This window comes from Schistocerca gregaria, chromosome 7 (assembly GCF_023897955.1).
Source record: "Schistocerca gregaria isolate iqSchGreg1 chromosome 7, iqSchGreg1.2, whole genome shotgun sequence".
NCBI classification, from domain to species: domain Eukaryota; kingdom Metazoa; phylum Arthropoda; class Insecta; order Orthoptera; family Acrididae; genus Schistocerca; species Schistocerca gregaria.
Genome location: NC_064926.1, coordinates 128,732,589 through 128,754,565, shown reverse-complemented (window position 1 = coordinate 128,754,565; position 21,977 = coordinate 128,732,589). Strand labels below are relative to the sequence as shown.

The window sequence follows — 21,977 nt, the reverse complement described above, 5'->3', positions numbered from 1 at the left end:
GAAAGGAAGTGATCTAAAGGTTGTTTGATAGCGAGAGGAAAAGGGGGAAACCTGAGGACGCAAGGTCAGGTAAAAAAGTGCGGTACGGAAACTTAGCACCTGTATAGTATTTCTCGTCGGTAAGCAGAATGCTATCGTGAAGTAGCATCATTTCACGCTGTCCTTCTCGTAGTTGTTCTTTGTTTGCGTCCGCAAGATGTCTGAGTTGTTGAAAATAAATGTCAGCAGTAGTACACCACACCGTCGCTATTCCACCAGATGCATAAAGCACTCTGTTTCAGACCGCGAGTGGCCTACCGGGGCCATCCGACAGCCGTGTCATCCTCAGTAGAGGATGCGGATAGGAGGGACGTGGGGTCAGCACACCGCTCTCCCGGTCGTTACGATGGTATTCGTGACCGAAGCCGCTACGATTCGGGCGAGTAGTTCTTCAATTGGCATCACGAGGCTGAGTGCACCCCGAAAAATGGCAACAGCGCATGGCGCTCTGGATGGTCACCCATCCAAGTGCCGACCACGCCCGACAGCGCTTAACTTCGGTGATCACACGGGAACAGGTGTAGCCACTGCGGCAAGACCGTTTCCCCACAAGATGCATAACAGTATCTTTTATGAATGCACGCAGTCTTTGTAAAGGCAGTTACTGCTTTGTTTTGGATTAACTATTCCTTTCTTTTTCTTATTCCGGCACAAAGACGCAATTTCTCGTCACCAGTGGTGACACAGAATAGGAATGGTCGGTGCTGTTCACGAGACAAGGCAGTCGAGCAACCAAAAATGTACCTATGGCCACCCGCGGATTTTTTAATTTGGGCTTAGGGATACGGTACCCATAAACTCGATTTTTGAACCTTCCCCACTAACTGCAAATGTGGCACGATGGTGGAACGATCATAGTTCATCACATGTGCCGGTTCTCTAGTACACTCAAGTGGAACATCGTGGATTAATGAACGATCTTCCTCTAGCCCTGAAGGTCTAATGTCAAAACGATCCTCTAAGGAGAAAACCATATCTGTCAGTGGCATTATTTCCATACACAGCCCAAATATTTCTGACGGCTTTCACTGCTGACAATCCTCTGTTGACCTTAAACAGAAGAATACGTCGAAAACGTTTCGATTTCTCTACTTGGCAGTCTATTTTGTAACGTCCACAGCTCCGCTCACTGTCTCTAAATAACAAAATTACAATATGCAAAAGTCAAATAGCAACAGTGAACTACAAAGAAATATGATAATCAATGGATAAATTCATAACAACCGCAATGTCAACATACAAAACAAAAACTCTACGAACTTATGCGCCAACCTAATACTTTCCATTTGTCTTCAGATACGTCAACATTTCAGAACACTTCCAGATGAGCCTGTTGAACTTTTTTTCTTTTTTCCCTATACTAAATGGCTTATTCAGTAATAGACATCTCATTTCATAAGAACTGAGTTTGCTGTTGAATCTATTTTCCCAGTTTCCATACTTCATCTGTTTTCTTCTGTGCTTTCTTTAATTTTTGATCTCATGTGTCAGTTAGATCTTTGATTTTCTTTCTGTGACAATTTATATTGGATTGATGCTTTTAAAAGCAAACTTTCCAGAATTATTACAAATCTAGGAAGATAATTCTGCGTATTTTTTCTCTATCAGATATTATGGCAATATTATCCGCAAATATTACACAGTGAATGGGAATTCCATTCCCTTTAACTACGGATTTTCTTTCCTCTAAAGGTCGTCCTAGCTTTTTCGATGACGAAGTCTAACAAATATGAAGATTAGAAACGGTACCTTTCTCCGTAGGAGATGCATGACACAGTGGTACATTGTAATTTCGTATTTACTGCGGTCAGACTCTGTTCTTAACCATCATCCAGGGAGAAAGAAACACAATTTCATATCAGTCTTCTCAATGAAATATTGTTCTGAATTTCGGTGCCTGGCTTCCAAATCATGCTACCCATTTTAATAATTAATCACATAATTCGTAAGCATTGTATCATACCTGAGACCGTAGTAGTGGTGTGTTTGAACACGACTCGATATGCTCGAGAAATTTCTTCACACCTCGAGTTATCTCGATCATTTTTTTCCTTTATTATATTTCGATCTCCCCCAGAGTGGAGGGTTCGGCCTGGCAGCGGCATAAAACGCCGGTCTACAGCCTACAGGTGGCTCAGGTGGCTCTGAGCACTTCCATGCCCGAGGCAGGATTCGAACTTGCGACTGTAGCGCCTAGAACCGCTCGGCCACTCCGGCCGGCTGCAACCTACACATAAAATTAAAATAACATAATGAGTAGATATAACAATAAAGAGAGGAGATACAACGGTCACTGTTTAAAACCGGTACTTGGCGAAGAAGTTGTGAAGAAAACACAAAAAACAAGGAGGTCAGTGATGCAAGTTCGTTCATATTTCGATAAGAGTATTTAAGGTGGTGGGATTTAGTGTTATTTTATCGTGTGCTTCATCAAATTGTCGAATCTTAAGCAAAATATTGCAATGTCGGGGCTGGTTAACAGATTCTCGCGTATGCCTTTCACTCACAACGAGCGTTTTAAATATCACGTCGTTTCTCGAGCACACTTGATATTTTATCAAGTGTTGCGGCGTATGGGGAAAACTCGAACCCGTTCGAATGCGAGTATCGTTTGCCAGCTCTAGTCTACAGTATATTCGAGTCACTTGGTTATAATTCAGTCATCGACTCACGCTAATGATGGCTGTACAGCTGTCAGTCGATAAATAAAGTGTGTGCCAACGCAAGCCAGGACGACGATAGAATGTTCTGACCGATGTAAAAACTTGAAGAAATGTGAAAGGATGTGTTGCGGGTGATTACCTCGCTTCTGGCATGAATCTGTATTTCAGCACTGACTTCAAGAGGACAACGAGCAGGTGTTCGGACCGCTGTCGCCAGCAGTGATACACAGTTGACGCAAAACGTTCCACGTGTTGGCCGTGCTTCGGAAGGATCCTCCAATCTCCTGTAAGGTTACATTTTAACAGGTTAGAGGTACACCAGATGGTCACCGGTCTGAGTCGAGATGGCGGAAGAATTTTTATAGTTAAAGAAGGTTGTAGAAAATAGTCATGATTCGCCGCCAAGTTAAGACAGAAGTCGGTAGATATGATGTAGATGTAGTGACAAACAAATGATTATAATTTAAGAAGAATTGGATGATTTAGCAAGAGAAATAACTTCGCAGATTTGAGCAAGTCAGTAATGGATTGGTCCCTATCTGGCACTTAAGCAAGCGATTATCGGTTTAGCATTGATTGACAGAGTTGTTGGATGTTCTCCTGAGGGCTATCGTGTCACATTCTGCTCAATTAGTGCGTTAGATCGCCAAAACCCCGAGCTGGTTGAAGGGCCCTGTCGAAAATGCTCCAAACGTACTCGATAGAGTCGAGATGCGGCGACGTTTCTAGCCGTGGTAGAGACAGAAGCAAGAAGAAAAGCATAGAAATTCTCGCCGTTTTAGGGCGGCCGCTGTCTTGCTGAACTGTAAGCCCAGGATGACATTCCATGAAGGGCAACAACACAGGACGTAAAATATTTATGACGTAACTCTGTGCTGAAAGGGTGCCACGAATGACAACCAACGGTCCTGCTGCGAAAAGAATTGGCACCCCAAAACATCACTCCTGGTTGTCGAGCGCTACGGCGGGGGATGTTCAGGTGGGTATCCCACCGCTGTCCGAGGCGTCTCCACACACGTCTTCGATGGTCGTTGGGGCTCAGTTCGAAGTGGGACTCATCTCCGAAGACAGTTCTACCCGAGCCGTTGAGATTCCAGGCCGAAGATGTCTGTGCAGACGCCCCAGACGGCAGTGGGATACCAACCTGAATGTCTCCCGTCATACAACCCACAGCCAGTAGTGATGGTCTGTGCTGCTATTTCTTTTCATAGCAGAACTCCTTTGGTTATCAACCCCTGTGGCTTTTCATCCGCGGCGGCTCTACAGCACAGCAATACATCGACGATATTGTTTGCCTCGTTTTTTGCCCTTCATGCAAGCCATCCTAGTCTCATATTTCAGCAAAATAATGCCCGCCCGGACACGGCGTGATTTTCTTCTGTTCGTCTTCGTGCTTGTGAAACTCGACCTTAGCCAACAATGATCGCTTCCCAATTGAGAATGTTTAGAGCATAGTGGGCAGGACCCTCCAACCAGCTCGGGAATTTAACGCTCTTACACGCCAATTGGACAGAATTTGGCAGGATATTTCTTGGGAGGACATCCAAAACTCTATCAATCAATGCCAGGCAGAAAAACTGCTTGCATAAGTGCCAGTGGTGGTCTAACACATTATTGACTTGCTCAGTTTGTAAGTAAATCATCCAAATTTTCTGAAATTGTAATGATTCGCTTGTCTGTGCGTGTACATCACATCTTCGGATTTCCGTCGCATTCGGATAAGTCTTTCGTGATGCGCAGAGGGTTTTTTTTCAGAGTTAGTCACCACTGCTGATAAGGCAACATGTAACTAATGCCGCCGAAAACTATAAAATCCAGCAAGGAATTATGGATTTTACATTATTTCGCGCCATTTCATATTGCATTGTAAGCTGTTGCAAATATTTTATATCTGGTGATGTTCTGTGAACGAAAACTGGTTGTATAATAGAGGAATTTTTATCAGCAGCTCTTGGCGGTTCACGACGTTTTTCGAAGAGTACTCTAATCGGATGAAGCCGAGTAATTATAGGAGCAAACAGTGGTGAAACGTGCGTGAAATCTAAAACCCAAACTCTTCCTCAGTGTCTTATGGGGTGGCGACAACAGTAGAGCTACGGTGGTTGGCGTATATTTGGTACCCTCAATACCATACGAGGGAGGGGTGTTGCACATCGGCTGTCGGCGGATTTAACTTCCATCCTTATCTCTCATGATCTCCGACAAGACAGAAACGGCACCATGCTGTACATTTAAACCAGGCAGGAAGATAAGGGTCAACGTTCTGTAGACAACATGGTGTCTAGGGACAGGGCATAATCTCTGGGTTTAGAAACGAAAAGAAGGATATCCGTGTCGACACTCGGTCTGGTAATTTGAGGAATGCATAGGAGACTAAAATTAATGGTCGACAGGACATTTTAAAATGCCTAAGTGGTTAAGTAGGTATGTGTTAAATTACAGTCCCAAATGTTAAAGATTCAGTTCGCAGCCATAAGTTTCTTGGCTGTCACGTTCCGCTTCTTTCACTTCTAGCAATGATTTGCATATATCAAAAAGTCTAGTCAAGTAACGGTATATTGGCACAGAGGGCGAAGGACTATAGACTCCAATTGAACCACGAAGCCTTGTGATGTTCCAACCTGCTCAAATGTAGGGTTTCGCAGGGATCGAATGAAGGGTAGAGCCACGGGTCGTAACACATCTGAAATGTAACGTCCACTGTTCAAAGTGCCGTCAATGCGAACAAGAGGTGATCGAGACGTGTAACCAACGGCACCCCATACCATAGCACCGGGTGATAAGTCAGCATGGCAATGCTGAACACACGCTTCCAATGTGCGGTGACGGCGATGTCGCCAAACACAGATACGGCAGTCATGATTCTGGAAAGAGAACCTGTATTCATCCGAAAAAATGACGTTTTGCTATTCGTGCACCCAGGTTCGTCATTGAGTACACCATGGCAGGCGCTCCTGTCTGTGATGCAGCGTCAAGGGTAACAGCAGCCGAGCTGATAGTCCATGCTGCTGCAAACGTCGTCGAACTGTTCGTGTAGATGATAGTTGTTTTGCACACGTCCCCATCTGTTGACTCAGGGGTCGAGACGTGGCTGCACCATCCGTTACAGCCATGCGGATAAGATGCCAGTCATCTCGAATGCTAGTGATACGATGCCGTTGGGATCCAGCACGGCGTTCCGTATTACCCACCGGAACCCATCGGTTCCATATTCTGCTAACAGTCTCGATCATCGCGAGGAGCAATATAGCGATACGATAAACCGCAGCCAGCCGGAGTGGCCGCGCAGTTCTAGGCGCTACAGCCTGGAGCCGAGGGACCGCTACGGTGGCAGGTTCGAATCCTGCCTCGGGCATGGATGTGTATGACGTCCTTAGGGTATTAGGTTTAATTAGTTCTAAGTTCTAGGCGACTGATGACCTCAGAAGTTAAGTCACATATTGCTCAGAGCCATTTGAACCATTTGATAAACAGCAATCGCGATAGACTACAATCCGACGTTTATCAAGTTTGGAATCGTAATGGTACGCATTTCTCCTCCTTACACGAGGCATCACAACAACGTTTCACCAGGCAACGCCGGTCAACTGCTGTTTCTATATGAGAAATCGGATGGAAACTTTCCTCATCTCAGTACGCTGTAGGTGCCGCCACCAGCGCCAACCTTGTGTGAATGCTCTGAAAAGCTAATCATTTGCATATCACAGCATCTTCTTCCTGTCGGTTCAAATTTCGGGTCTGTAGCACGTCATCTTCGTGGTGTAGCAATTTCAATGGCCAGTAGTGTATCTAATCTGAGGCGTCCATTGTTTCCGGTCACTGGAAGCGGAGCAATGGCTGCGTTGTTTCCGCTCACTGGAAGCGGAGCAATGGCATGCCTGACACCAGTTTGACCCTCAGCAGACACAGACACGTCCAAGACCGTTGCAGTGCCCCAAAAAATGGTTCAAGTGGCTCTGAGCACTATGGGACTTAACTGCCGTGGTCATCAGTCCCATAGAACTTAGAACTACTTAAACCTAACTAACCCAAGGACATCACACAAATCCATGCCCGAGGCAGGTTTCGAACCTGCGACCGCAGCGGTCGCGCCCTTCCAGACTGTAGCGCCAAGAACCGCTCGGCAAATTCGGCCGGCGCATTGCCCCAACCCCGAGACGGCGATGTGGATGAAGCTGTTTTGTCGGTGGAGGGAATGGCGGTCATTTAGCGTTGTGGCCGCTGTGTATGATCCTCGTCTATTCTGTGGCTATACACATGCATCATTGTAGAACGTGTCCTATAGGAGCCGCAGTGTCACGGAGCAACAAATCCGTTCCACGGAGGCCAATCATTCTGCTCCGTTTGAACTTACTCACATGTTAATGTTGCTCCCCCTCTGACGTCGACGAGTCATCTCGACACATGGTTTCAGGTTTCTGCTCTGCACCAACGGAACCGTGTACTAACACTGACCTGTCCAGTCACACGAATCTCTCTCTCTACAAACTTAATGACGTAATATGGTTCCACTGTTCTACACATCCCCCGATTTTGGAGAGATGCAGGCCATTCCTTGTCCGTGCTCCAATTTTCACGAACAGTATGATACGCAACAAGGTTTATGGCACGGCTCAAATACCGCCAAGCCAATATGTCCAATCACATTCACGGAGACTGCCCCCTAACTAAAGAGGACAATCTAACATTCTGAAGTGTCCAGCCAGTAATGCTGTAATTTGTCAATTAGTGCACGACATTTAACAGGATGATGCACAAAATTAAATTCATTACGTATCATATTCGAGCGTCCAGCGATATACCGTATTTGCTAGTTTTTATGTATTCCCCCGTTACAATACAGTTAAGAGAGGTTCTTCAGATATATCGTGTGACCCACTTCCGTCCGCAACAGAAACATACCGTAACATATCTGCATCTGCTATCGTAGAAAGCTAAAGTGATTTCATCCTACTGTCAAAGCACAAGCTTAGTACAGTTACCGTTACTACACGTGGTACTGGACACACTCTTTCACGTTTAAATGTGTTTCCTCTTTTAAGCTACTTATCATGATAAATGATAAACTTACAGCGAAAATGGTAAGTGTCTTGTCTGCGTCCGCGAGTTACATTTAAATTATGTCCTGCCCAATTTTCAGTACTACGGAGGGAATTAGTATTTAATGTCCCGTCGACAACGAGGACATTAGGGACGGAATACAATCTCGAATTACTGAAGGAAGGGGAAGGAAATTAGCTGTGCCCTTTCAAAGGAACCATCCCGGCATTTGCCTGAAGTGATTTAGGAAAATCAGGGAAAACCTGAATTACTGAAGGAAGGGGAAGGAAATTAGCTGTGCCCTTTCAAAGGAACCATCCCGGCATTTGCCTGAAGTGATTTAGGTAAATCAGGGAAAACCTGAATTACTGAAGGAAGGGGAAGGAAATTAGCTGTGCCCTTTCAAAGGAACCATCCCGGCATTTGCCTGAAGTGATTTAGGAAAATCAGGGAAAACCTGAATTACGGAAGGAAGGGGAAGGAAATTAGCTGTGCCCTTTCAAAGGAACCATCCCGGCATTTGTCTGAAGTGATTTAGGAAAATCAGGGAAAACCTAAGTTGGGATGGCCGGATGCGGGTTTGAACCATCGTCCTCCCGAATGCGAGCCCAGTGTGCTAACCACTGCGCAACCTCACTCAGTCCTAGTACTGCCGATGAAAAGTGGTATAAGACTGAAAGTTTCGTGGAACTGAAGTGTTAATATCTATGTTTCTATTTTCAGAGAAGCAGGCCAGGTGGTGTTTCGATATCACGTTAACGTTGGATAACTACGGACAGCGACCACGTAATTAAATTTACACACTCCGATGCTGCTGTGTTGAGATTTTGTTGACTCTTGTATCTCATTTAACTGATATTCAACTGTGCTGTTTAATACAAGCATTTAATTATTGGGATTCTGCCGGTACACAAAATGAGTTCGCGTGCTCGGCGGATATGAATCTATTTATGACGCTGCATGAGGTTTAAATGTCAAATATATTGTCGCTGGTGTGTTAACCGTGAAACGTGCGATTAAGCTGGGGGTGTAGCAGCGATGTGAATACTGTGTCATCCGCATAGTAGACATACTTATATGACAATAAACCTAGCCTGTATAATTATAATTCCGAGGGGACATGTTACACTAGTTCTAACGTAGCCAGTAAAGTTATAATTACGAGGGGTTATTTAAAAATAAGTTGCACTTTAATATGGCGGGCCAAGTAAATTTCACTGAATGCTGCACATCTCTGAAAAGAGACGCAGATCCATGATTCTGTTTTTCAACATCGTCTCAAAGTCTCAGTAAACAACGGTAGGGACGTTCTAGCGATCGTTCAATTTCCCAACGATAGTGATAAGCGATGTGTGAACATCTTTATTATTGGAAAATTTGCTTCCCTTCAAGATGTTCTTGCTGCTTACTGAAAAGACGGAAATCGCATGGTGCAAGATAAGGAGTGCAGGACGCATGCTTACAAATCCCCCATCGAAAACGCTGAAGCGAAGTTTGTGTTGTGAGGCCCATCTGGCTGTTGCACAGATATGCAGCAGACCCATGACTTTGCTTAATTTTACACGACTATTGTTACACTACTGGCCATTAAAATTGCTACACCACGAAGATGACGTGCTACAGACGCGAAATTTAACGATATGCAAATCATTAGCTTTTCAGAGCATTCACACAAGGTTGGCGCCGGTGGCGACACCTACAACGTGCTGACATGAGGAAAGTTTCCAAACGATTTCTCATACACAAACAGCAGTTGACGGGCATTGCCTGGTGAACCGTTGTTGTGATGCCTCGTGTAAGGAGAAGAACTGCCTACCATCACGTTTCCAACTTTGATAAAGGTCGGATTGTAGCCTATCGCGATTGCGGTTTATCGTATCGCGACACTGCTGCTCGCTTTGGTCGAGATCGAATGACTGTTAGCAGAATATGGAATCGGTGGGTTCAGGATGGTAATGCGGAACGTATTACTAGCAGTCGAGATGAAAGGCATCGTATCCGCATGGCTGTAACGGATCGTGCAACCACGTCTCGATCCCTGAGTGAACAGATGGGGACGTTTGCAAGACAGCAACCATCTGCACGAATAGCTCGACGACGTTTGCAGCAGCATGGACTATCAGCTCGGAAACCATGGCTGCGGTTGCCCTTGACGCTGCATCACAGACAGGAGCGCGTGCCATGGTGTAATCAACGACGGACGTGGGTGCACGAATGGCAAAACGTCACTTTTTCGGATGAATCCAGGTTCTTTTTATAGAATCATGATAGTCACCTCCGTGTTTGGCGACATCGCGGTGAACGCACATTAGAAGTGTGTAATCGACATCGCCATTCTGGCATATCACCCGGTGTGATGGTATGGGGTGCCATTGGTTACACGTCTCGATCACATCTTGTTCGCACTGACGGCACTTTGAACAGTGAACGTTACGTTTCAGATGGGTTACAACCCTTGGCTCTACCCTTCATTCGATCCCTGCGAAACCCTACATTTCAGCAGGATAAAGCAAGACCGCATGCTGCAGGACCTGTACGGGCCTTTCTGGATACAGAAAATGTTCGACTGCTGCCCTGGTCGTCACATTCTCCACATCTCTCACCAACTGAAAACGACTGGTCAATGGTGGCTGAGCAACTGGCTCGTCACAATACGCCAGTCATCACTCTTGATGAACTGTGGTATCGTGTTGAAGCTATACCTGTACACACCATCCAAGCTCTATTTGACTCAATGCCCAGGCGTATCAAGGCCGCTATTACGGTCAGATGTGGGTGTTCTGGGTACTGATTTCTCAGGATCTATGCACCCAAATCGCGTGAAAATGTAATCACATGTCAGTTCTAGTATAATATATCTTTCCAATGAATACCCGTTTATCATCTGCATTTCTTCTTGGTGTAGCAATTTTAATGGCCAGTAGTGTGTTTATGGCGTTGCGCATCGATGTCAGTGTTGCACAGTGCTGAACGGCATTACCCGCACTTTGTCACAAGTTCCGTGTACCCAGCACATCACAGTCGGAGAAAACAGTTTCCTCCGTGAAGGAAAAGAGGTTTTTGTATATTCCGAGGAGTATTTTTGTTGCAGGCGTAAAAAGATGGACCCATGTGTCATCGAGCATAATGATGCGGCTTAGGAAATTATTGCCTTCCACGGAGTAGCGCTCAAGAAAGTGCAGAGAGCCAATACACTTTGCGCCTTTTTGTGTACATGTGACAGCGATCGCGGAACCGAACATTTGCGTGTGTGTGTGTGTGGTTTCCTATGCCGCAGACGATCTCGGCCGATGGAATGAACACTGCCTATCAGCCCCGGATCTACAATGTTTCCGAAGCGGGGCAAAAACTTGATAGTGCCTCAGTTGTTCAAAAATATGTTCATTTTGTAGCGCACATCTTGCTGAACACTTTGATACTTAAAATATTCAGGATGTTACAGAATTGATGGTCAATATTCAGGGATGTGACAGGTATGATTACTTGAAACAAAAAAAAGTGAAGTAAACATTGCCTCTAAAAGGCCTACCTTATGAACTAGGACCAATTCTTGGCTTTCGATACTGTGAAACAAATGTCTTCTACTGCAAGCTCTTTGCTTTGTATATTTTGGTAAACGGTAGTAAGGACCAAAACAAGAAAAAAATGTCCAGTAAAGATATGCTCCAAAACGCAAACATTAAAAGTTACGATCACTTGTTCATTAGAGACTTGTGTTTCAAAGTAGCGAAGATGAAAAAGTTCTCATGGCTCTTAAGGTATGCATTTTAGAGCACATCTTTATTGAACATTTTTCCTTGTTTTCGTCCTTACTACCTTTCCCAAAATATGGAAAGCAAAGAGCTTTCAGTAGAAAAGATTTCTGTCATAGTATCGAAGACCAAGAACTGCTCATAGTTCTTAAGGTATGCGTTTTAGAGCCCATGTTTACTTCACTTTTCGTTTGGAATGATCATTCCTGTCACATCCCTGAATATTGACCACCACTTCTGAAACACACTGTAAATGTTCAAGGAAATGTAAAGCATGATATTTGGCCTTAAATGTGCCAAAGTGCAATGCCACGCCTCTTCACGCAGCATTCTTCTAATGCAAGTCACTGTATTTCGCTCTGTGAAGTTCAAGCGTATATACCTTGTAATGGAAGCCATGAAGCCTACACTCATGATAGTGGAAATTAAGGTGTCCTCTGGTGCCTTTCCTGCTCCCAGTCGGCCGGTTTGACATCCTACCCCCTTAAAAAAAAGCTCACGGTTAATACTGGGTGGGATTATTTGTAACTGGGAGAATAAGAACCGTTCAGAAAATTTGGCCTCTTTATTGAATGTTAGCTAATAACTTTCGCTTTTGAGTGACATAAAATTAAATATAGGAAACATAAAACCGATGAAGACAAGAGACAAGGAAGACCGTATTCGTTTCTTCAATCCATTGGGCCCAGCATGTTTTTTCTCTCTAATCTTGCTACAGCTTTGTACGGCGTGCTTTCCTTTTTGCGAAATAATTTACTACCTCATCAAAGTTAGTCAGACGTATTGCTACACGAAAAATCACATGGCGTTGTCTAATACTGAAAAAGCTGTTAATACATATAGTACCAATGACGTGTGCTTTCCCGATTTGATTACGTCTATTTTGCCGGTGTCTGCTAGATAAAAGGAAATAGGCCAGTAGTTGTAACACACGCCATAATGAGTAATGATCATTTCTATCTACTTCATTCACATAAATAAAACGACAGTATGTACACTCCTGGAAATGGAAAAAAGAACACATTGACACCGGTCTGTCAGACCCACCATACTTGCTCCGGACACTGCGAGAGGGCTGTACAAGCAATGATCACACGCACGGCACAGCGGACACACCAGGAACCGCGGTGTTGGCCGTCGAATGGCGCTAGCTGCGCAGCATTTGTGCACCGCCGCCGTCAGTATCAGCCAGTTTGCCGTGGCATACGGAGCTCCATCGCAGTCTTTAACACTGGTAACATGCCGCGACAGCATGGACGTGAACCGTATGTGCAGCTGACGGACTTTGAGCGAGGGCGTATAGTGGGCATGCGGGAGGCCGGGTGGACGTACCGCCGAATTGCTCAACACGTGGGGCGTGAGCTCTCCACAGTGCATCGATGTTATCGCCAGTGGTCGGCGGAAGGTTCACGTGCCCGTCGACCTGGGATCGGACCGCAGCGACGCACGGATGCACGCCAAGACCGTAGGATCCTACGCAGTGCCGTAGGGGACCGCACCGCCACTTCCCAGCAAATTAGGGACACTGTTGCTCCTGGGGTATCGGCGAGGACCATTCGCAACCGTCTCCATGAAGATGGGCTACGGTCCCGCACACCGTTAGGACGTCTTCCGCTCACGACCCAACATCGTGCAGCCCGCCTCCAATGGTGTCGCGACAGGCGTGAATGGAGGGACGAATGGAGACGTGTCGTCTTCAGCGATGAGAGTCGCTTCTGCCTTGGTGCCAATGATGGTCGTATGCGTGTTTGGCGCCGTGCAGGTGAGCGTCACAATCAGGACTGCATACCACCAAGGCACACAGGGCCAACACCCGGCATCATGGTGTGGGGAGCGATCTCCTACACTGGCCGTACACCTCTGGTGATCGTCGAGGGACACTGAATAGTGCACGGTGCATCCAAACCGTCATCGAACCCATCGTTCTACCATTCCTAGACCGGCAAGGGAACTTGCTGTTCCAACAGGACAATGCACGTCCGCATGTATCCCGTGCCACCCAACGTGCTCTAGAAGGTGTAAGTCAATTACCCTGGCCAGCAAGATCTCCGGATCTGTCCCCCATTGAGCATGTTTGGGACTGGATGAAGCGTCGTCTCACGCGGTCTGCACGTCCAGCACGAACGCTGGTCCAACTGAGGGGCCAGGTGGAAATGGCATGGCAAGCCGTTCCACAGGACTACATCCAGCATCTCTACGATCGTCTCCATGGGAGAATAGCAGCCTGCATTGCTGCGAAAGGTGGATATACACTGTACTAGTGCCGACATTGTGCATGCTCTGTTGCCTGTGTCTATGTGCCTGTGGTTCTGTCAGTGTGATCATGTGATGTATCTGACCCCAGGAATGTGTCAATAAAGTTTCCCCTTCCTGGGACAATGAATTCACGGTGTTCTTATTTCAATTTCCAGGAGTGTAATTCACGAAGTGTCGATATCAAATACCTATTAGGCCTACTACAAGAAAAACTTTTATGTTAGGAAATAGTTTCACATTTCATTCATACACTCCAGTTCCTCAAGCATGACATCGAAAAGTAGTACTACATAACTTTTATATGTATTTGGAATCGCCATATTCTTCCACATAATCTCTGTCATGGCCCCATTTCTTCTCCTTTTTCATTCTAACAAACGATCTTAGCCATAATTCTGTAACTATTCGTGCCATGTCAAAACTTGTTGCCGAGTAACTTTACTAACTCTACCAGAATCGCCTGTTTAGCTATCCCGCGTTTATTCTCCTAACCGGCGTTATTACGTGTTCGTAGAACGCGTTTTCCCCTCTATTCCGAGAATAGAACTTACGCGGCTGCTAATCAGCGATTGTACAACGGGCCTTAGTAGTGTAGCGCTGTAGCAAACATTCTGTCAAATTTCATTTTCTTGGATACATCGAGAAGAATAATACGTAATCTTTCTTACCTTTTACACCTGTTAGTTGTTTATTTCCACTCTGATAGTCTGAATCTATGGATTTCGCTAATAATTATAACAACGCTGATCATTCGCAGACCCAGTCAATCACATAAGCAAACAGCGATTGGCATTCACGCATTCGTGTTTCTTCCGCTCAGCTCGTATAGTCCGGTCCCCTTTCGCCTGCGGGATAGTTTTTTTTATTTCCAGATGCGACAGGGTTTCCTTGGCAGAGACATCACGTACACTGTGCACGCATTCAAAAATAAGCTTATTATTCTTCCGGAAATCAACTTAGAACGTGTTCGAAAATGTTCAAAAACCATCAGGGACGCTTTCAAAATCATATGAGTAATCAACAAGCTAAAGGGTGCTGCATGTTACGCGCTTTGTGAAACAAGGTTTGTTTCTTCATGAATAAGAATTTGGCACCCACTGAAATTGCCGCCCGGCAGGTACCACGTCCCCCCCCCCCCCCCCCCCCCCCCCCTCCGCCGCCGCCATAACCCTCCATCCGGGCCTCCTGCCTATTGAGATGCACATCTGCTGAGCTATGACCGCGACAGTTAATCTGGGATTACTGCGAATCTGTTCCTCGATTGCATGGGCATTGTCCAGCTCAGAATCTACATCTACATCTGCACAGACACTCCGCAAGCCATTGCATGGTGCTTGGCGGTGGGTACCTTGTACCACTACTAGTCATTTTCTTTCCAGTTCCACTCGCAAAGAGAGCGAGGGAAAAACGCCTGTCTATATGCCTCTGTACGAGCCCTAATTTCTCGGATCTTATCTTCATGGTTCTTTCGTGTAACGTATGTTGGCGGAAGTAAATCGTGTGGCAGTCAGCTTCGATTGCTGGTTCCCTAAATTTTCTGAATAGTGTCTCTCGAAAAGGACGTCGTCTTTCTTCCAGGGACTCCCATTTGAGTTCCTGGAGCATCTCCGTAACACTCACATTTTGTTCGAACCAACTGGTAACAAATCTAACAGCCTGCATTTAATTTCTCCAATGTCTTTCTTCAATCCGGCCTCGTGTGGACCCCAAGCTCTCGAGCTGTACTCAAGAATACGTCTTTACAGGTGAACCACTCTTTCTTAAAATTCTCCCAATAAACCGGACGACCATTCGCCTTCCCTATCGCAGCTTTCACATGCTCCTTCCATTTCGTATCACGCCAAACGCACATTTTCATCACCCATGTCTGTCCGGGCTTAGTCAAATTGTTGGCAGCACTTAACTACGGCTGAGTGCGACGTTTCCTTTCGTCTTTATACCGCCATAATTTCACTTTGAATCCGTGCGCAATATAGATGTTTCCCCCACGATAATCGTACTATTTCATGTATTTGGGCTGCGTAGTATCCTGCCATTCACCGCCCTATTTCATTAGTACTAAGAGATGCACCAGTTATTCGTGCTCCCACAGAACTGTGTCTGCAAGAAATACAGTACACGTACTCTCCTCTGCAGCAGTCGCGTCGCGTGTTACTTTCCAAAGTCTCTGCGTATCATTATTTTTTAGTTATTGCTCCGTATTGCTGTAAATCGTATCTGCCGTTGATAGACTGAGATCGGTTGCGTGTAAAATCTATTTGTCATTGCTCGCCGAGGTCGAGGTTGCTAACGCGTGAGGGTGCTAGACCCTGAAAGAGCGCTTCGAATCCCGGAGTGCTATAATTCTTTACTTATCGCAATCCGTGTTTCAAGGGAAGGAGTGAGGGCGACGTATCGTGCCTGATGTTCGGATTATCCACCAGTCGTCGTCGTGGGTTAAATCTGAAACCGCTGCAGTATTCGGAGGAGCGGCAATGTAAGATGCTACTGCGGCTGGTGATATAGGGGGTGGACAAAGTAAGGAAACACAGAAACCACAACACATGCTCGTGCCTAATATAGTGTAGGAAACCTGTTCGAACTCTAAAAAGCTTCCATTGACCCCGGAATGGATAAATACAGGTCCTGTATATCTTATACTATTCTTCCTATAAAATAGCGACAAGTTTGCGTAACGATGATGGATAGTGATCACGCACCCCTCTCTCTACAGTAGACCACAATGGTTAAACAGTATTGAGATCTGGTGGCCGTGGTGGCCAGGAATAAGCGACAATTCATCCTTCTACTCACAAAACCAGCCATGTACGATGCGAACTGTGTGAACAGAGGTCCCGTGGTCGTGGGACAAAGCTTCACCATCCGGGAACAAACACTGCACGATGGGATGGACCTGATCAGCCACAGTGGTCACGTAATGCTTGCCAGTAATTCTACATTTCAGAGTAGCAGACCCACGGAATACCACCACATGATTGGCCAAATTATCACTTTGCCCACGCCATGTTTCACTCTTGGGACGTCAAGTCGACAGGAAGTTTGAAACACTACGAAACAAGATCCACCCAGCCAAATGACTGTCGTCCATTGCTCCAAGATCCAGGTATTATGGCTTCAGCACCAGGTTTTCCTGTTACGGAAATTGGCATTACTGATGAGTGCGTTGATAATTCCAGCTGGCCCTGCAATTCCCAGTTTATGGAACTCCCTTCGTGTTGTTTTGGTGCTGACAGTGTTGGCCAGTGCCACGTTCAGTTCTTCAGTGACTTTTGCAGCTACCGTCTTCTTATTTTTATTTCAATCCCCTTCAGTGACCACCTGTCACGATCACTCAACACAAACATTGTCTGTGGTGTAATTTAGCGGATGAATAATCATCTTGTGGTGCAGTTCTTCTTGTTGTCTCTGTGCTTGCTAAGAAAATGGGATGAGAAGTTCCGCCTTATGCAAGACACCTTTTTTCTTTTGTTTCACCCATACATGTTTCAGCACTTTTGTGCTATCGTCAGTGGGTTCTATTTTATTTTTAACTGTAAATTTGTTGCTTACATATTAATATTTGCGTCGTTTACAACATTATGTAAAAGTTTCATTTATAACTTAATTGGCGAAAAGTGGGTGTTACCATAAATAACATACCCTACATTGCTCACAATATACATCTTGTCATCTGCAAACAGCAGATTTTCTGTTTGTTATGCATTTACAAATGGAAATAAGACTGCATCACGTTTTCCTTCTGTAACTTCCAATTTTGAAGTTGTGGTACGTTTTCCTGTGTTGTTGGCGAAGTATATAGGCTTACTTCCTTGCCTGTGTTCGCGTGGCAATGCAATTTTTCAGATTACTCAAAACATAGGCGGAGTTTTCGCTACCATTACGTGTTGTTGTGGCTGTGTGGCGTTCATTTATTTCGTAGCGTGTTCTGCTGGGTGAGGCGCGGGAGTTTGAATTGTATTCGGTGTTAGTGGTGTGTGGTTTGCGTGGGTTTGCGTGTGTGTGATGAGTACTGGGGCACAACGAGAGAGAGACTGAAAGAAAGAAAGAAAGAAAAGAAAAGAAAAGACAGAGAGAGGATTTGTTTGTGTGTGTGTGTGTGTGTGTGTGTGTGCGTGCGCACGCGCACTTGTGTGTGTGTGTGTGTGTGTGTGTGTGTGTGTGTGTGTGTGTGTGTTACTTGTATAGTTCTTGTATTGTGGCGAACAGGGTTTTGTTGCACAGTAATGTGTATTCATTGAGTACTTTCTTTCCTTGGGCTACTGATTTTTGGATGTGGTAGTTTTCTTCTATAGTTAATTTTTGGTATAGGCTGCTGCTAGTTTTTAGGGTCTGAAGGTCAGTTTCAATGTTTGTTGGGAGGTGGTTGTGTGCTACCAGGTGGTCTGCAAATGTTGAGTGTGTGCTATTGTTTTCAGTGCTCTGAAGTTTTCCCCCTTCTCCTGTAGCCGCTGTAAGTCTTCGATATGGTGCCTCTTCAGCTCGCTTGGTTATGAAAACACCCACCACAGTAGCACCAACAATCTGGCCACGTTCGTCTTAATGCGCTAACAGTTACACGGAGCTCTTTCCTATCACGACTGACACTTGCGACTTAATGAGAACATTGCACAGGTGCCATTCGTAATCAAACATAACGGCGAAACCTGCAGGCTTGTCTAGCATCTGCCTTTATGTTCCAGCATGACTTTCTTGCAGTGTTTCCATATTTTTGCCCAGTCCCTGCAGCTACCAGGGAAATAGCTAAAAATTACAGCTCCTAACCACTTTCGAGATCCTTAGTATTAATACTGCTTTATTCTCGATAAATTAGTTAAAATGTGGGAACTGGCGTATGTGAAAATGAAACGTCCCCTTTGGAAAATTATAAATTACTGTGATGGTAAACCTCTTACGTTATTTGATATTCAAACAGCTGAGCAAAACTGAACGTGCTCAGACATTTCTCTCTTTACTTATTCTGATCATCACTAAACTGACACACAATATTTTTAGCGCAACGCAATCTGACTTTCAATAATCGCTACAAAAGAATGGCCCTAACTAACCTATACCTTTCACTAATCACTTACCTCACAAAAATCTTCGTTACTCGAACTACTGCAATACAGCGAGCGCCAATACTGCCATCTACGAGGGTCAGTCAAAAAGTAATGCCTCCTATTTTTTTTTCTACGTTTAATTGTCAGGAAATTTAAATGCAATTACATAGGTTGAAAACCACAACATTGCGGATCATTTTGTCATTTTTCAATGTAATCTCCGCCCATCTCTACAGTTTTGGTCCATCTTTGAACAAGGGCATGTATCCCAGCACGGTAAAAATCACAGCTCTGCTTCCTAAGACATTGACGCACGGATGTTTTGACGGCCTCCTCATCTTCAAAATGAATCCCACGATGAGCTTCTTTTAGTGGCCCGAACAGATGGAAGTCTGATGGTGCCAGGTCAGGGCTATATGGGGGATGAGGCAAAACTTTCCATCCAATTTTGACAATCTCGTCAGAGGTGTGACGACTGGTGTGTGGTCTTGCATTGATCACACTGCCTTTACTAAGAGAAATAATGCGACACACTTCATCTGCTGTCACCCGACGGTCACCACGAATGATGTCATCAACTTGCTGAATGTTGTGTGGAGTCACTGCACTCACCGGCCTGCCGCTCCGCTTTTCGTCAGTCAACGGTGTTTGCCCTTCAGCTTCCTTACAACGACGAACCCATCGTCTAACAGTGCTGACATCCACTGTCACAACACCATACACCTTCTTCAGTCTTTCATGAATGCGTATGGGCGTTTCACCTTCTGCATTCAAGAATTCAATCACACGACGCTGTCTCAAACGAACATCGATGTCGGCCATCTTACAAACTTCTGCTGTGCTGCCACCTGTTGACACAGAAAGTTACTACTGCAGTGAATTGCAGAAGAAGGTTTGAGGAATGGCACCAAATTCAAATTTTTCACTTAACTTAATTTTTTAAGTAGAAAAAAAATGGGAGGCATTACTTTTTGACCGACCCTCGTAAATAAAAGATTCTAACTACGGAAGGTACTAACTACTGATAGGCATAGCCAGCAAATGAATGATTTTGATAGAGAATAAACAATATATTTACCTTAATAATGTTCAAAAGTCATCATACATATATCAGTTCATGATATCCAATATTACAAATTTACCCTTTCTGATGAACACACGTCTAGATTGTCCGCTCTCAAAATTCTATCAACTCTTTCCCCACAACCACTACTGCTGGCAGTTCACCACCAACTGCCCAGCACTACAATCGCGAGTATTCTAACAATGCAAACCAGCCACAGACTGAACACAGCACAGCCAGTGATTTTCATACAGAATGCTACGTAGCGTTACCCACATAAAAACCTAAACAGCCTACTTACAAAAGTATAAACCATCTTACGGATAGTTTTTATGAGCCCCTGACTTTCCCCTTGGTTTCGCATGTGTAAGAAACACCGTGTTGAGTTGCCGATTTCTCCATTAACACAAAAATTCTGTTTTGTGTAATCAGGTACGAATATTTATACGGAAGTTTATCGTATGTATCAGTACTTTTTAAAACTGTGTAACGGCTACCTACCGGACTTGTTTGTCTGTTTGCATGGAATCTGGATGTTTCACCAGCGGTGTGTACGCAACGTTGCAGTGTTGCTTTCTATTTCGACATTTTTCCGCCCTGTTGACACATTTCATTCGCGGAACACGCTGACATACTTCTTCGAGATATCAAATTTCGTGACAACGTAACATGCTTGTTCGTTTCTATCGCAGTCTGTCTGAGTCTGCTTACTGCCTTCGTCCCTTGGTCTCCCTCTGCAATTTTCAGCCTCCGAACTTCGCTCCAGTACCACACTGACGATTCTCTGATTCGTCACGGCGTATCCCATCAACTAGTCATTTCTTCCGATGATTAGACATGTCAAAAGCAGTTTTTAAAAGATCTGTTGTCGAGAGAGCTACTTTGGCAATAAAGGAAAAAAAAATGTTTTTCATTGAGATATAACGTGATAGGTCTGATGCTGTTTCTTGTACAGACAACTTTCACCTCCATATGTACGTTTTGTTAGGGGTGTAGGTACAGATACTGTGACAATTGGTACTTTAATATCTATCCACTTCAACGTGATAGTTGTTTTCTCTCTGTATATAACAGTCTCCCCGCAAACGCACCACATAATTTACTACCAGATATCTTCTGCGTGGTAGTAACTATGCCTGTCAGTAAACATAATCCGTTTTGCGTCCACGCCTCCGTCGCCAGTTGCTATAATTATTGGTAAGCAAATAAAGTAAATACTGTTGTACGTTTAGCGCACTGTACTCAGTCATCAACAGAAATATCTGCACTTACACTCCTAAGACCCTCCACATACAGGGTGGTCCATTGATCGTGACCGGGCCCCATAACTCAAGCGTCAAACGAAAAAACTACAGAGAACGAAACTCGTCTAGCTTGAAAGGGGAAAACAGATTGCGCTATGGTTGGCCCGCTAGATGGCGCTGCCATAGGTCAAACGGGTTTCAACTGCGTTTTTTAAAACAGCAACCCCCATTTTTTTATTAAATATTCGTTTACTACGTAAAGAAATATGTATGTTTTAGTCGGACCACTTTTTTCGCTTTGTGATAGTTGGCGCTGTAATAGTCACAAACATATGGCTCACATTTTTAAACGAACAGTTGGTAACCGGTAGGTTTTTCAAATTAAAATACAGAACGTAGGTACGTTTGGACATTTTATTTCGGTTGTTCCAATGTGATACATGTACCTTTGTGAACTGATCATTTCTGACAACGCATTCTGTTACAGCGTGATTACCTGTAAATACCACATTAATGCAATAAATGCTCAGAATGATGTCCGTCAACCTCAATGCATTTGCCAATACGTGTAACGACATTCATCTCAACAGCGAGTAGTTCGCCTTCCGTAATGTTCGCACATGCATTGCCATTGCGCTGACGCATGTTGTCAGGCGTTGCCTCTGGATCACGATAGCAAATATCCTTCAACTTTCACCACAGAAAGAAATCCAGGGACGTCAGATCTGCTGAACGTATGGGCCATGGTATGGTGCTTCGACGACCAATCCACTTGTCATCAAATATGCTATTCAATACAGCTTCAACCACACGCGACCTATGTGCCGGACATCCATCATGTTGGGAATACATCGCCATTCTGTCATGCAGTGAAACATCTT

The 21,977-nt window shown here is 44.8% G+C and overlaps 1 protein-coding gene and 1 pseudogene across 2 annotated transcripts in view; one reads left to right on the top strand and one right to left on the bottom strand.

Annotated features, from left to right (window-relative positions):
• The window catches only part of LOC126281600 (semaphorin-2A-like), a 944,484-nt gene that overhangs the window by 183,237 nt on the left and 739,270 nt on the right, over positions 1-21,977 (top strand). The gene's annotated exons all lie outside the window — the stretch shown is intronic.
• Positions 468-585, bottom strand: LOC126282646 (5S ribosomal RNA; annotated as a pseudogene).